A 15,656-nucleotide genomic window follows, 5' to 3' on the forward strand; every position below is an offset into this window, starting at 1 on the left:
GGGCACATCTACATGTACAGGGCAGCAGCAGCAAAGCTGTAGCGCTGAGTAAAGACGCTACCTATGCCAATGGGAGAGTTTCTCCCATCGGCGTAGGTACTTCACCTCCATGAGAAGACCTCCCGTCAACATGGTGCTGTCTACACTGGGAGCAAGGTCAGTATAACAGCGTCGCAGTTCTATTGACACAAGTTGGTGGTGTAGACTAGGCCTGAGTTTGAGAGTCAGAGAGGAAAGCGACCTGTGTGAAAGGGACAAGAGTTCAAGTCTGAAGCTTCCAGTAATGGCAGGAGGCTGGTGGGGTAGGCTAGGGTCTGTGGTTGTAGCTTTTTAGGTCACTCCTGGAGCTCATCCTATTGGTGCTGAGTTCCCACACTGGCGGCAGGGGGGGAAATGAAGAGTGAGGGCTCCTGCATGGCCTGGTAGGAGAGAGCGGGCAAAGGGAGACGAGCCAAGGAGACCCATGACCTTCTGCTGGGGCTGCTGTTCTGACACAGAGGAGTCCTAAATCAACCTGTTATGTTCATAACTGTCATTAATACAATGCTCTGAGGATGACAGGCATATTACAGGGGACATTTTTTAAACACTTTTAATCACAAGAGTCTGTGCATTTGAACTGCCTTGACTTTGAACCTCAAAGGTCTTTGCAGCACCAAAACGACAGCCAGTTCCAGGATAAAAACAAATCAGCTCTACCAATGGCTGCCAAATATTAGGAGCCCAATAATGGAGCAGACAAGGTGGGGCATCCTCATCTGAATGACAAAAGCTGGTAGCCAGTGGTTACTGACACCAGGATTGACAAGTCCTCGCCCGTCTCTGCTCAGGGGCAGACCCCTTCATAAAAGGTTCTGTTAAACCAATAGATATGCCTCTTTGTAGGCCGCAGCTCTAGGAAAGAGCTGTCAACCGCTGAGCATGAAAAGTATTCCAGAACTTTTTCTTTTGAATCTGCACAATTCAAGGTCAATGTAAGGTCAGGTTTATTGCTGACTCATGTCATGTAAAATACACAGGTGTGGATGGACCATGGAAGAGCAGCATACTGGGGTAATGGGATCTTGACCTTCCTTTTTGTTCTTCCTTCAAATATTCTGCAATTACCAGCCTACTGTAGAAGGATGTAGAAAAGCAAACATGCTGAAAACTCCATTGCCCTGCAGTTGTTTGCTCTCAGCCTTGGGGTGCAGCATAGAAGCTGTGGAAAGGACTCCTAAGGAAGCAGACAGGTTGCTGACGGATTCCGTTTTCAGTCTGTCTCACTGCATGTGAAGCCCTAACAGACGGTAAAGGGCCAAGGTGACTGATTTAGGCACAAGATCTTGATTTTGTAAACACAAGATTGAAAGGGGACTTGAACTTTAAAATAATAAATAAGTAAAAACAAAAACAAAAAGCCACGCTTCCCTCTGAAACTTTCATTCCTGCTGCTGTTACAAGTCACACCTCAGATTACCATTCTTGAAAGACATTTCAAAAAACAGGTTTGTTTATGTTGAGCAGCAGATCACACTTTCCCCAGTATAGGGGACCTGGAAACTAAAGGTGATGATTATCAGTAAGAGGCTCGCTTATAAACTATTTTATAAAAAGACATTCGGTTCTGACAACCAAGAATCATGCTAAAGCCTTTAGTGAAATGACACAACAGTCAATAATATAATATTGTGCATATATATGTTATCATTATCATAACAACTAACAGAATATTCAGTGTTCCTCATTTAATATCAAGGTATTACCATGCATAGTATAGAATATAATGTGCACGCAGGCAGTAACTTTCTATATGCAAAACTAAACTGAAACTAATCATTATTCCTATATTTGTTGTCATGGAAGAGGAGCAGGAGGAAAGATACATGTCAGCTGGACAATTCCACAGGGCTTGGTTTGCCCTATAGACAAGTCTGATGTGTCAAGGCTTGACGTTCTCAAATGGAAGTGCCACTAAACAAACAGGGTAGTAGTGAGCTCTTCAAATCAACTGCAATTTAATCAGCCAGTCAGTCTCTGACAATTCAGTGTCCTCGCTATAGGTCATTTGATGACCACTGTGTCCCTTATTTAACGTTTGAACAAAGGTGTTGTGTACCTGTATTGCACTTTGCAGAGAGAGGCCTGATTATTATTACTTGTCAGCTGGGAGCAGCCAGATCAGGATCAAACCCCATTGTTCTATGCATCACAAGCACATGCATGTGTGGAAACATGGTTCCTGCCTTGAAGAGTTTACAGTCTAACTCAACACAAGTGAATGTCCCAAACAATAGGAAGGAGAGGGATGAGGAGGCCAAGGAAAATAAAACCATGCAGTTATAAATAGTGTAATTACTGTGCAACTTGATGGTTCCAAATACTACTACTACTCTGGCATTTGAACAAGTATGTCATGGATTGTGCAATGCATCTGAGGTGCAAAGTTTGGAGCTGAACTTTCCCAGTGTTTGAGGGGGTCTGGAAGCCAAACCCCTCTGTTAACTTTAAGTTAAAGTTAATACTACGTACATATACTAAGGAACACTATAATTAAAAAAAACCCAACCCCTAGGTATTTGAAATGTGCCTAAATAATTATGGGAAGATATTTGTTGGAAACATTGGTTCATATATGAACCTAGATGAGATTTGGATATACTCACAGTTCACACAATCTCTTAACTGTGAATGTGTAAAATGTTATAAATATTCCAGACATACACATCTTAACTCAGCCCCCATATTTGTATCCAGACTCAATCCAGACCAGAATCCCTCTTATGCCCACCCATCAGACACCATATACAGTTCCAGGACTGGGTATAAACTCACCAGCTACCCACCCCCACAGTGCATACATCTCGGCTACCCACTCTAGCTAAGGGTATGTCTACACTGGCAAAGTTACAATGCAGGCAGTTATAGCGCCGCTCAGAGAACGCTGAAGGGAAACCGCTGTTGTGTGTTCACACTATCAGCTGCCTGTGCAATAATGTGCTCACACTTGCAGCACTTGCAGCGGTATTCAGAGCAGTGCACTCTGGGCAGCTATCCCACAGAGCATCTCTTCCTTTTCTGCTGCTAAGGGTTGTGGGAAGGCAGAGGGGGTCACGGAGTATCATGGGTCCTGTCCCAATGCCCCGTGATGCATTGCTTTGCATCCCAGCAAGCTCTGTGCTTCCGTCCACATTTGGCGCCATCTTTCAATGGTTTGTGTACTGCACGCTCTGCTTCTTCAGTCTGCAGGAATGGATTCCCAACTGTTGACCAATATGCTTCTCGCTCTCACTAACACGTCACAAGTGGCAGTGGAGTTATTCCTTAAACTACAAAAGCAAGAGGAGTTCAACATTTATCTCCTTGTAGCTACGACACGAGATTGCTTGTGGCATTCATGGAGGTGCTCACCACAGTGGAACGCCGCTTTTGGGCTCAGGAAATGAGCACTGAGTGGTGGGATCACATCATGATGCACGTCTAGGATGATGAGCAGTGGCTGCAGAACTTTCGCATGAGGAAAGCCACATTCATGGGACTGTGTGATGAGCTCTCCCCAGCCCTGCAGCACAAGGACATGAGAATGAGAGCTGCCCTGTCATTGGAGAAGTGCGTGGTGATTGCACTGTGGAAGCTGGCTACTCCAGACTGCTACCGATAGGTCGCTAACCAGTTTGGAGTGAGAAAGTTGACCATTGGACTCGTGTTGATGGAAGCATGCAGGGCCATTATTCACATCCTGCTCCAAAAGACCATGACTCTGGGCAACGTGCGTGACATTGTGGATGGCTTTGCACAAATGAGCTTCCCTAACTGTGAAGGGGTGACAGATGGCACACATATTCCAATTCTGGCACCAGACCACCTAGCCACTAACATGTATATTAATTGGACGGGGTATTTCTCTATGGTTTTCCAGGCACTTGTGGATCACCGTGGGCATTTCATGGACATTAACACAGGCTGCTCTGGAAAGGTGTATGATGCACTCATCTTTCGGAACACTGGCCTGTTCAGGAAGCTGCAAGCAGGAATTTTCTTCCTAGACCAGAAGATCACCGTAGGGGAAGTTGAAATGCCTATTGTGATCCTGGGAGATCCTGCCTACCCCTTAATGCCATGGCTTATGAAACCCTACACAGGGCACCTTGACAGCAGCAAGGAGCGGTTCAACAACAGGCTGAACAAAGGCAGAATGACTGTTGAGTGTGCTTTTGGCCATTTAAAGGCCCGCAGGCACTGCCTATATGGAAGGTTGTACCTGGCCGATGACAATATTCCTATGCTTCTAGCCGCGTGCTGTACACTCCATAATATTTGTGAAGGGAAGGGTGAAAGCTTCACTCAGGGCTGGACTGCTGAGGCTCAGCACCTGGAGGCTGAATTTGAATAGTCAGAGATCAGGGCAGCAATTTGAAGCTGAATGCAACTAACATTTGTTTTTATGCTCAGGAACGCAGTGCTTGTAATGCTGGGAGGTGATTGTGATTGGTGCAAACGATGCACTGTGAAGGTTTAAGAAAATTGCCTGTTGCTTTGCAGGGTTCTGTTTGCTTTCAATTAATGGAATAAAAATTGCTTTCAAACCAAAACAATTCTTTTATTAAAAAACATCAACTGGAGAAGAGAGACAAATAGAAAAACATAGCACTGTGGGGGATGGGGGAAGGGAGGGTCCCAGGAGGAGGTGGGGTCCAGAGATGGTTAAAGATTTGTGTATGTCCAGGTATCATATGCAACCTTCTCCTTTGGGGTACAGTGCAGCGGGTACTGTACTACAGCAGGGCTAAACTGCAGAGGGATGGGAGTTGAGTGCAGTGGGTACTGGGAGTCTGCATGGCTGGACTGTGACCGGGGAGGAGTGGAATGCAGTGAGTACGGACCGGAGCCAGGAGGTTGATAAGAGTGTGTTGGCGGTGTCTAGGGGGTGCATGGGAAAGAGTTTTGTGACAGCGGCTGCAGGGGAGGACAGGTGCAGAGCTGCTTGGTTTGCAGTGCTAGTAGCGCCTGGAGTGTTTCCGCTTGGCGCTCCATAAACTTTAAGAGCCGCTCCATGGTTTCATTCTGGCGCGCCGCGTTCTCCTTTTGGTCCCTCTTCTCGCTGTCCTGCCACTCCTTCAATTCTTGTTTTTCGGCCATGGAATACATCATAATGCCATGTAGAAAGTCCTCTTTAGCTCTTTGTGGCCTCTTTCTAATTCAGTGCAGCTATTCAGCCGGCGATAGCAAAGAGGGAGGCTGGGCTCCCAAAGTGATATCTGTGAAGCCAAAATGCAACATTTTACAGAACAGAAGCAGTATTGTTTGCAACACACAGACCACTGATTCAGTGATTTAAAACACAGCCACTATTCACATACCTGTCACTAACTGGCTGACCACAGGCAAGCACACATGAGCCACAAGACCCCCAGAATGGTGAGTAGCCCCAGGGGCAGGGGAAATCAGTGTTCCAGGACCGTACTGTACACTGGGCACTTGGCTCTTGCAATAGGCACCGACTTCCCCTCTGCCCGGTAGGTGCTCGATCTCCCCGCCCCTGCCCTTGCCCCTGCCCCTCCTCTTCCTGCCCCTGCACCGCCCTTGCCCCAACCCCATTCCACCCCTTCCCCAAAGTCCTTGCCCCACCCTGCCTTTTCTGGTCATGGCCCCTTTCTGTCATGCATCGTGAAATCTCTCCGTAGGTATCATAATTCCTACTGGACTGGCTGGCGCATAGCTGGACTGGACAGCCTCCTCTCTCCAGCAGCTCGGCATTGCTTCAAATGGGGGATCGCCTGGTGCGTGGAGCAGGCATGAACACCTGGAAAGCCCTGCACGCATCACCGAGCAAACAGGACATTCCCAAGGAATTTACGGCGTGGGGATGATGGTTGGTCACCTGAGGGCAGGGCAGTAGAGTTCAAACTGATGACCAGAGAAGCGAGAACAGCCACTGTGGGACACCTCCCAGAGGCCAATCGCAGCACTGTAATCAACCGGAGTGTCTACTGGCACCGCAGCGCTGTACCCCTGGTATATGCCTCTCGTCGGGGTGGGTTTTTTACAGCTCTTCAACTGAGAATTTTTTGCACACTAAGTGGCTTGGCAGTGTGTACATCTCGGGAGTTACAACGCAGAAAGCTGCTTTACTGCACAGAAGTTTTCCAGTGTAGACAAGGCCTAAGTGAATACAGCATTACACATCAGATACTCCACACTCTAGAAACACCCAGCTTTCCCCCATTCATTATTTCACTTGGAGGAAGAAAAATCAATGTAACCCATCCATTGGGTCCCTAGTTTACTTTTTCCTTCCTGATCTCTGGGGATTAGGACCTCTGCAGGATCCCCAATGCCCCCTAGTTGACATTGCCACTCAGACCTTGGGAGACTGCCAATGTGAACCCCAGATACCCATGTCCTGCACTGCTTGGTGGATCTTAGGAGGCACCTACAGGGCTCCCATTTCTCTCCTGCTTCTCTTTGCCCTGCATAGATTTTATACAGTATCTACCAGGCCTTTTGGACTTGGTAGCACGTATGTCAAAGTCTCAACAATAAAATGAATTTCTTGTAATCTATTCTTTATATATTTCTTCTGAAATTGTACAATCAGGCTGTCTTTTACCTAGAAGGATCCAAAAAATTATACAGCATGTAACATTAAAAAAAAAAGTCATTTTAAGCATCTAGGCCCAATTCAGCATGTGGCTAAATCCCGCTGAAGTTAAAATTACGCACATACTTAAATTCTTTACTGAGTAGGGATGGGCTGCTGAATCCGAACTTCACATTGTAAAACTCACTTGTCCACGTGCCACCAAAGTTTCTTTACAAAAATGTTCTCTGAAAGTAAATAACAAAGATACATTTCCTATTCAAAGGTTTAAGTGCGTACAGGGCTTATAATTGAATTCTTATCTGTGGAGCTGCTGCAGAGTGACTGTACGTTGTGGGTAATATTTAATGACCTGTAACTCAAAAACCAGCATGACCAATTTTTCTTTCTTTGCAGAAGACATAGTTAGCGATCACTCTGTGACAAATTCATTATTGCAAAACAAAGACCTGGTCCAGAAAATATTTATGCATGTTTAGTTTCGTGCAGTCAAGTAATCCTGTTGAAGTCATGGGACTACTTATGGGTGTGAAGTTACATAAGCGTGTAAGTGTTTGCAGGATCAGGTCCCAAACTTATATTTGTTTTCTTACACAAGACTGTAAGCCAGGATTAGAGCCTTGGTCCTTTAACTTCAAAGCTATGGGCCTCTACTGTATGCCCTGAGAGAAAACTGACGGTACATCTACACTACAGTAAAAATCCCATGGCACTGACGTCTCAGAGCCCAGGTCAGCTAAGTCAGGTTTGCAGGACTCAAGCTGTGGGGCTAAAAATAGCAGTGTAGACATTCAGTCTTGGGCTGGATCCCAGGCTTTGAGACCCTCCCTCCTCATATAGTCTCAGAACCCAAGCTCCAGCCCAAGCCCAAATGTCGACATTGCAATTTTACAGCTCCACAGCCCAAACCCCGCAAGCCCAAGTCAGCTGACCTGGGGCAGCCATGGCCATGTTGCAGGCCTTTCATTAGTATAGACATACCCCTGTTGAACTCATGTAGGGTAGGATAATGTTTCTCAATGAGCTATCCATTGACCGGTGTCGGTCCCTCAGATCTCCTTGACACAGTTTAGGAAGGCAATAAGCCAGTCCCTGATATGAAAAAGGTTGAGAAACACTGATATGGGACACTCAAGTTCTGTCTAAACTGCAACCAGCCAGTAGAGGGCAAAATTTTCATTCTCTTTCCATCTCAACCTTACTTAATTACTCCACATTGTTTTTTAAAGATATCCTGTCAACAGTTTTCAAAGAGATTTAGCTATACGGAAAGCTTGAAGATGTATTAGCAAAACATTAGTAAGGTACAGGGACATTTTAAAAAGGTAGGCAAGGGAGATTTTCAAATCAAGGTAAGTTATTTTTAAATGACCCGAAACTTAAATTGTTTGCAGTGTTGTAGTTGTGTTGGTCCCAAGATATTAGAGAGAGACAGAAGTTGGTCCAATAAAAGATATGTCACCCACTGAAAAATAGTTTGACCAATTTTGTTCAGCCTTTCCAAAATAAAAAAGTTTTTTCAGACTTCAAATTAAACAAGATAGTTTTCAGACCAAACCAATTTTACAGTCAGATGTTATAGGGGAGCTTAAAAATAGGGCTTACAATGGAATCTGGATACAACATTGAATAGAAAGTGTCTACTGTCTCTCTACAAAGTACGGTATGTTTCTTTCGAGGATTAGCTTTGTTGCTCTTCTGTTCCATTTTCTATACAATGATTTTTTTTTTAAAGAAATAATGCCGTGGCTAGAGAAGAATGTGAGGACCTGTTGCTATTAAATGTGAGTGTGAGGCCTTGTTGATTTTAACTGTAAATCAATTTAAGCCCCACATTTGCTTAATCAGGTGCAAAACATAGTGGGGACATTCTTAATTTGATTTAGACCATCTACTTAGCTTACTTCAATAAGGAATTGAGTTACGCTAAGTCAATATAACAGAGCAGCTGCGGCCTCACATGGCTTTGATGTAGCCGTGGTGACATGTAGAACAGACTTCTTGAATGGTCCCTTGCAAGCCTTCTTCCTTCTGCAAGAGTCAGCATAGGGAGATTTAGGTTTTTTAAATCCTTCAAAATTGCATCTTCCAACCTCATTCATGATTGGTCTCATGCTCTGCTTCCTTTGACCTCAGCTCTACAAACCTTGTGTAGAGCCATACCTTTTCTGCACATTGGACATGACCCCACCATTGCAGTCATCTTGTTCTCATCTGATGCAAGTCTGCAACTTGCCCGGATTGTCTAAGTACTGCCTCGTTCGTGACAAACATCCACAAACCAAGCCAATGGATGTTAAGAATATGTTGTAACTTGACACTGAAAACTGTTGAGTTTCCTCTTCTCAGGGGTTTTTAACCTCCATGTATCTTTTCCATATAATGGAGTTGTCATCGCTACCATGTTGAACACTCGTATCTTAGTTGTCACACAGACATCCTCTGGCCCAGGGGCCTTTGAAGATGTTGATGTGCCATTGACACAAGACCAATCTGACATGTGACTTATTTCATCTAGGCCTGGTCTACACTAGGACTTTAATTCGAATTTAGCAGCGTTAATTCGAATTAACCGTGCACCCGTCCACACCAGGAAGCCATTTCATTCGACATAGAGGGCTCTTTAGTTCGAATTCTGTACTCCTCCCCGACGAGGGGAGTAGCGCTAAATTCGACATGGCTATGTCGAATTAGGCTAGGTGTGGATGCAAATCGAACTTAGTAGCTCCGGGAGCTATCCCACAGTGCACCACTCTGTTGACGCTCTGGACAGCAGTCCGAGCTTCGATGTTCTGACCAGCCACACAGGAAAAGCCCCGGGGAAATTTGAATTCCTTTTCCTGTCTGGACAGTTTGAATCTCATTTCGTGGTTGGACATCGGAGCGAGCTCAGCAGCACCGGCAGCAATGCAGAGCTCTCCAGCAGAGGAGTTCATGTAATCTCTGAATAGAAAGAGGGACCCAGCATAGACTGACCGGGAAGTCTTGGATCTGATCGGTGTGTGGGGCGAGGAGTCTGTGCTTTCGGAGCTGCGCTCCAAAAAACGGAATGCAAAGACCTACGAGAAGGTCTCCAAAGCCATGAGAGACAGAGGATACAGGCGGGATGCAACGCAGCGCCGCATGAAAATCAAGGACCCCAGACAAGGCTACCAAAAAATCAAAGCGGCAAACGGACGCTACGGAGCCTGCCACCACTGCCCCACCAGTGACCATGGACTCTGACGATGGGACAGTGTCGACGGACAGTTCCTCGGCGATGTTCACGGACGGGGAAGATGAGGAAGGGTTTGTGGAGGACGAGGCAGGCGACAGCGCTTACAACGCTGGTTTCCCCGACAGCCAGGATCTCTTCATCACCGTCACGGAGATCCCCTACCAACCCTCCCCGGCCGTTAACCCGGACCCTGAATCAGGGGAAGGAGCAGTCGGTAAGTGCTTTAAACATGTAAACTTTTATTCTTAATATAACAGGAATCTGAAGTATGTGAAAAGGAGGTCTCTCTATATATGGGGATAGAACAGAAATCCTCCTGGGAGATCTCCACGAAGCTCTCCTGGAGGTAATCGAAAAGCCTCCGCAGGAGGTTCCTGGGGAGAGCTGCCTTATTGGGTGCTCTGTGGTAGCACACTTTTCCGCGCGAGGCTTTCATGAGGTACTCAGGGAGCATTGCCTCCCCGAGCACGGATGCATAGGGTCCTGGTTTGTGCTGGTTTTCACGCAGCATGCGCTCTCTATCTCCTTCAGTGACCGTCCTCAGGGTGATCTCGCTCGGAGACTCCTGCATCTAATTAGGGGAATTACTGTAATGTTACGCCTGGTCCAAAGTATTTTAAAAAAATCTTCGGACAGACGGCATAGCAGAGACTCAGCACGCTGCTGTGTGACAAGCGTAACGGAAAGCCAAAGAATCAAATGGACGCTCATGGAGGGAGGGGGGACTGAGGACGCAAGCTATCCCACAGTTCCTGCAGTCTCCGAAAAGCATTTGCATTCTTGGCTGATCTCCCAATACCTGTACGGTCAAACACATTGTCCGCGGCGGTTCAGGGCATAGCTCGTCAATGTACCCCCCTCCCACGCCCCCAGAAGGAAAAGGCACCTATGACAGCAGCAGAAGGTATAACGCAATACAACTGGTAACCATCATCACCTTGCCAATTTACAATGGCATGGTAGATGGTACAGTATGGCTGATAACCATCTCTGCTGTCATGCAAAAGCAAATGAATGCTGCTGTGTAGCGCTGCTGAATCGCCTCTGTCCGCGGCATCTAGTACACATACGGTGACAGTGACAAAAGGCAAAACATGCTCCATGGCTGCCACGCTATGGCATATGCCAGGGCAATCCAGGGAAAACGGGCTCGAAATGATTGTCTGGCGTTGCTTTCCCGGAGGAAGGAATGACTGACTACATTTACCCAGAACCACCCGCGACAATGAAATTTGCACCATCAGGCACTGGGATCTCAACCCAGAAGTGCAAGAGTCGGGGGACACTGCGATGGGGTAGAACAGGGGCAGAGTTTATGCTTTCAGGATTGCCTGCTGCAGAAGTGCGGACGAGATAGGTGCTGTGCACGGTGTTGTTCACAGACACAGACTAGACTGTGTTCATTGTTCGCAAAAATGTATCTTTGCAAGGAATTCACTCCCTTTCTCCCATCACACAGCTTCGACTGTCTCCAGACCTGCCACAGCATCCCCCTCACAGAGGCTGGCAAAGATTAGGCGGCGAAAGAAAAAGACACGGGACGAGATGATCGCTGAAGTTATGGGGTGCTCCCGAGCCGAGGCGGACCAGCAGAGCCAGTGGAGGGAGACCCTCTCTCTGTACCAGCGCTCACACATCGAACGGGAGGATAGGTGGCGGCAGGAAGACCAGCAGGCGACTCAAACGCTGCTTGGGCTAATGAGGGAGCAAACGGACACGCTCCGGCGCCTTGTGGATGTTCTGCAGGACCGCAGCCAGGAGGACAGAGCCCCCCCGCAGCGTATCTGCAACCACCCTCCCCTGCCACAAAGTCCCATACCTCCCGTCACCCAAAGTAACCAGAAGGAATGGCGCCAGGGGCCGTGAAAACTGTCACTGCACCCCAGCAGAGTGCTCAAGTACCCAAAAGCTCTCATACCCTAATTTTTGAGAATTCCTTCCCTTCCTGACTCACCCAGGCCCCAATCCCAGTTTCATCCCCTAACTGTCTGGTTAATTATTAAAAATACTTTGCTGTTAATTACTGTTTCCGTCATGCTTTTTTACACAATGCTGTGTTTGAAGGGGTAGGTGGGTAGGTGGGGAAGGGGGTAGGGTATTGCATAAGACAGTCACCTTTAGCCGGGTACAGAGACGGGGGCAGGATCAGCAGCAGGTCACACACACAGTGCAGTCAGTAGGCACCCTGGTCGGTATGGGAGGTGGTTTGCAGGTTCTGTGTGGGTGGGGGGGTACGTGACTTTGTAGCGGGGGAGGGGGGTTACAGATCTCATTCAACGGTCCCTGTCCTGGACCACAGAGCCACGCAGCAGAGGAATCTGTATCTGTCCTCCCCCGCCGCAAGGCCACATAGCCCCCGCACACAGAGTCCCAAAAAGGAGTGTCATAAACAGTTAGTTAAGGGTTAAGGTTTTTGTCTACCTGTAAAGGGTTAACAAGCAGTGAAAGGAATACATGAAAACACACTTTATGTTAAAGGGCCTTGCTATACTGATGTTTCACAGTTAATGCCTGTAAACAACATTGGAACTTTTCACAGGGGAAAATACATTCCAGACCTGATGTGCTGTATGAAAGGGGAAACTGAGGCACACTACCATATTGCTTTCATGGCTAAATGCCAAGATTCCTGTACTATGAACAACATCAATATCTACATTGGTTTAATGTTAATTGGATTCCAAACATTGGCCAAAGCTGGTATGGATAAAGTAGCTGTTTTCTTTAGCTCTTGGCAAGATCACATGAAACATACAGGAACCATGCTGCAAAAGCTAACCAAGTTATACCTTAAGTTTGTAAAGAGATTCATTCATGTTATTGAACATGACTTTGATAAACCATTTCTGTTATACACTGGTACGGCCTCTAGCCCAACACTAGCTGTAGTGAGACGGACCCAAGGAAAGGGGGCTCTTGGGATGCAGTCAGCGATGTTTTGTCATCCCTTCCTCCATCAATTTTGCGTTGGGGGTGTGACGTTATTGATATAAATTGGGACCATATAGAACATGGGTTGCAATCAAGATCCTGCAGTGGCACCAAATCTTAGATAAAGGGGGTCATCTAAGGTGTCTAAGACCAGATTATGGGTTGCTGGTTATAATTATGCTGTCTGTATGTCTGTATCATTTTTAGTTGAAGTTATGAATGTTGGCTCTATGCTGTCTGTATTTCAAGTTTGTTCTGTGCTTCTGTGGGAAGCCTCCCAGACAAGCTGGTGTTAGCTCGGCCTAGCCTGTTTGATGGCCCATTAAGGACCATCAGCTACACAATTGACCCATGGAGAGAAGGCAGACACGCCTTGTGACTCAGCAAGGTATGCAGAGACTTGTCCATGTGACTGCAGACTCCATTTTGCTGTGATTTTCCACAGTGAGAACAAAGAGATTCTTACACCTGGAAAAGCCTGTATAAGGCTGATGCTTCATCTCCATCTGGTCTTCAATCCTGCTTCTGACCTCTGGAGGGACTTTGCTACAAACTGAAGCTCTGCACAAAGGACTGAATGACCCATCCCAGTGTGGGATGTTCCAGAGACTTAATTTGAACCTGCAGTTTACTCCAGCACTGCTGCAAGCCTGAACTAAGAACTTTGCCATTACTGTATGTAATTGATTCCATTTAACCAATTCTACCTCTCATTTCTACCTTTTTCCCTTTGTAAATAAACCTTTAGATTTTAGATTCTTAAAAAAAAAACAAAAACAAAACAAACAAAAAAAAAACTTCCCTCCACACGGATTTGAAAATAATCTTGTCCCTCATTGGTCCTCTGGTCAGGTGTCCACAGGTACTGCTTGTTAACCCTTTACAGGTGGACAAAAACCTTAACCCTTAACTAACTGTTTATGACAAGGAGGGATGGCAGGCTCCGTTGAAACAACCAGTCCGGCACTGCGGACCGCTCTGGGAGCAGGAGCCTGTCATTCCTCGAGTTTACAGGCGGTCTTTACATCACCGCACACCCTACCCAGCACAGTCTGCGTCCCAGTTTCAACCCTTTAACGCAAAGTCATCAATAAAGAAACCTTTGTAAAGTCACAGTGGAACATGTGTTTTATTTTTAAACGTGTGTTGGAAGTGGGGGAAGCGGGGTGGACTGGGTATGTAACTGCAGATGCTAGTCAACAGTAACTTGGTAAAGAAACAGGGGCAGGTTCAGCTTCTCTGTAAAGAAACTGAACAGTCACAGGTCACGCTGCTCGCTGGTACTTGAAGAGTTCCTTGTCGCTGTGCAAGGCGCCTGCACAGAGCTTCACGAGCCAGGGCATTAGCGGGTAGGCTGGGTCCCCGAGGATCACTATAGGCATCTGCACATCCCCAAGAGTTATTTTGTGGTCTGGGAAGAAACTACCTTTTTGCAGGCGTCTAAACAGACCAGAGTTCCTGAAAACACGCGCGTCATGAACCTTGTCCGGCCACCCGACGTTGATGTTGGTAAAACATCCCCCATGGTCCACCAGTGCTCGCAGCACCATTGAAAAGTAGCCCGATTTCTCAGCAGCTGACTGTGGAAAAGGTGCGAGGAGTTGACAACGGCTGACTGTGGAAAAGGTGCGAGGACTGTGGATGATAAGGTGCAAGGAGTTGACAACGGCCATAACTGCAGCAGGCTCCGTGCTCGCAGTGCTGTGGCGCCCGCGCTGTCACTGAGCAGAAAAGTGCACGAACAGATTGCCCGCAGGCGCTTTCGGGGAGGGAAGGAGGGCGTGATTGACGGTTCAATGATGCAGAGTGACTGTACGTTGTGGGTAATATTTAATGACCTGTAACTCAAAAACCAGCATGACCAATTTTTCTTTCTTTGCAGAAGACATAGTTAGCGATCACTCTGTGACAAATCCATTATTGCAAAACAAAGACCTGGTCCAGAAAATATTTATGCATGTCAATGATGACAGTTACCCAAAACCACCCTCGACACATTTTTTCCCCCAGCATGCATTGGGGGGAAATCCCAGAATTCCAATGGGCAGCGGGGAGTGCGGGAACTGTGGGATAGCTTCCCACAGTGCACCGCTTCCAAATTCGACGCTGGCCCCATTACTGTGGACTCACACAGTCGAATTAGTGTATTTAGTGTGGATACACAAATTCGACTTCATAAGGTCGATTCCACAAATTCGACTTAAGTTGATTCGAAATAGTCTTGTAGTGTAGACATACCCCTAGAGAACCTCCTTCTGTCAGCCAACTACCCAGCTAGATAAAACTATTCATCCATTCAGTGTCATTGCCATCTACATACAGCATAGGCAGGTCATTCATTTCTGTTTTATAGGATGCATGCACAGACTTTGCCTCCACTTTTGACTCAGTTCCTCAATCAGCACTGTGGATACTGCTACGCCAGTATGGGGTATCTGAGGACTTAGTGTGCCTAGTGGAGGAACTATTCCATGGTACTTTTAGTTGGGTGAGGGTCAACTGATGTGTCACAGACTGGTTTTCAGTGAACTGAGGGGTACGCCAGGGATGCATTCATTCACCTATGTTTTTTAATGTTCTCATAGACTATCTGGTGACAAAGCTGACTGAGATGAATGTAGGAGGTGTGAAATTTAAAGATTCATCTTTAGAGGATCTCAGGTATGAGAATGATATTGCCTTACTGGGACAGACTACTAACCAACTACAGCTAATGTTGGAAGACCTGCAAAAAGCTGCAGAATCTAGATAAATCAATAGAAACTTGGTTTAAATCAGAATATGAGTGTCCACACAGGCTTTTGCACAGGTTTAAGTCAGTCACTTAAAAATCACACCTTTAGTTAGATCAGTGCAACTCTGAATATAGGCAAGGCATATATAGACATCTCCAGTTAAGGCACTGCAGTCTCATTATGAAGCCCCTGA

The sequence above is a fragment of the Mauremys mutica genome, chromosome 1, assembly GCF_020497125.1.
Source record: "Mauremys mutica isolate MM-2020 ecotype Southern chromosome 1, ASM2049712v1, whole genome shotgun sequence".
NCBI lineage: Eukaryota > Metazoa > Chordata > Testudines > Geoemydidae > Mauremys > Mauremys mutica.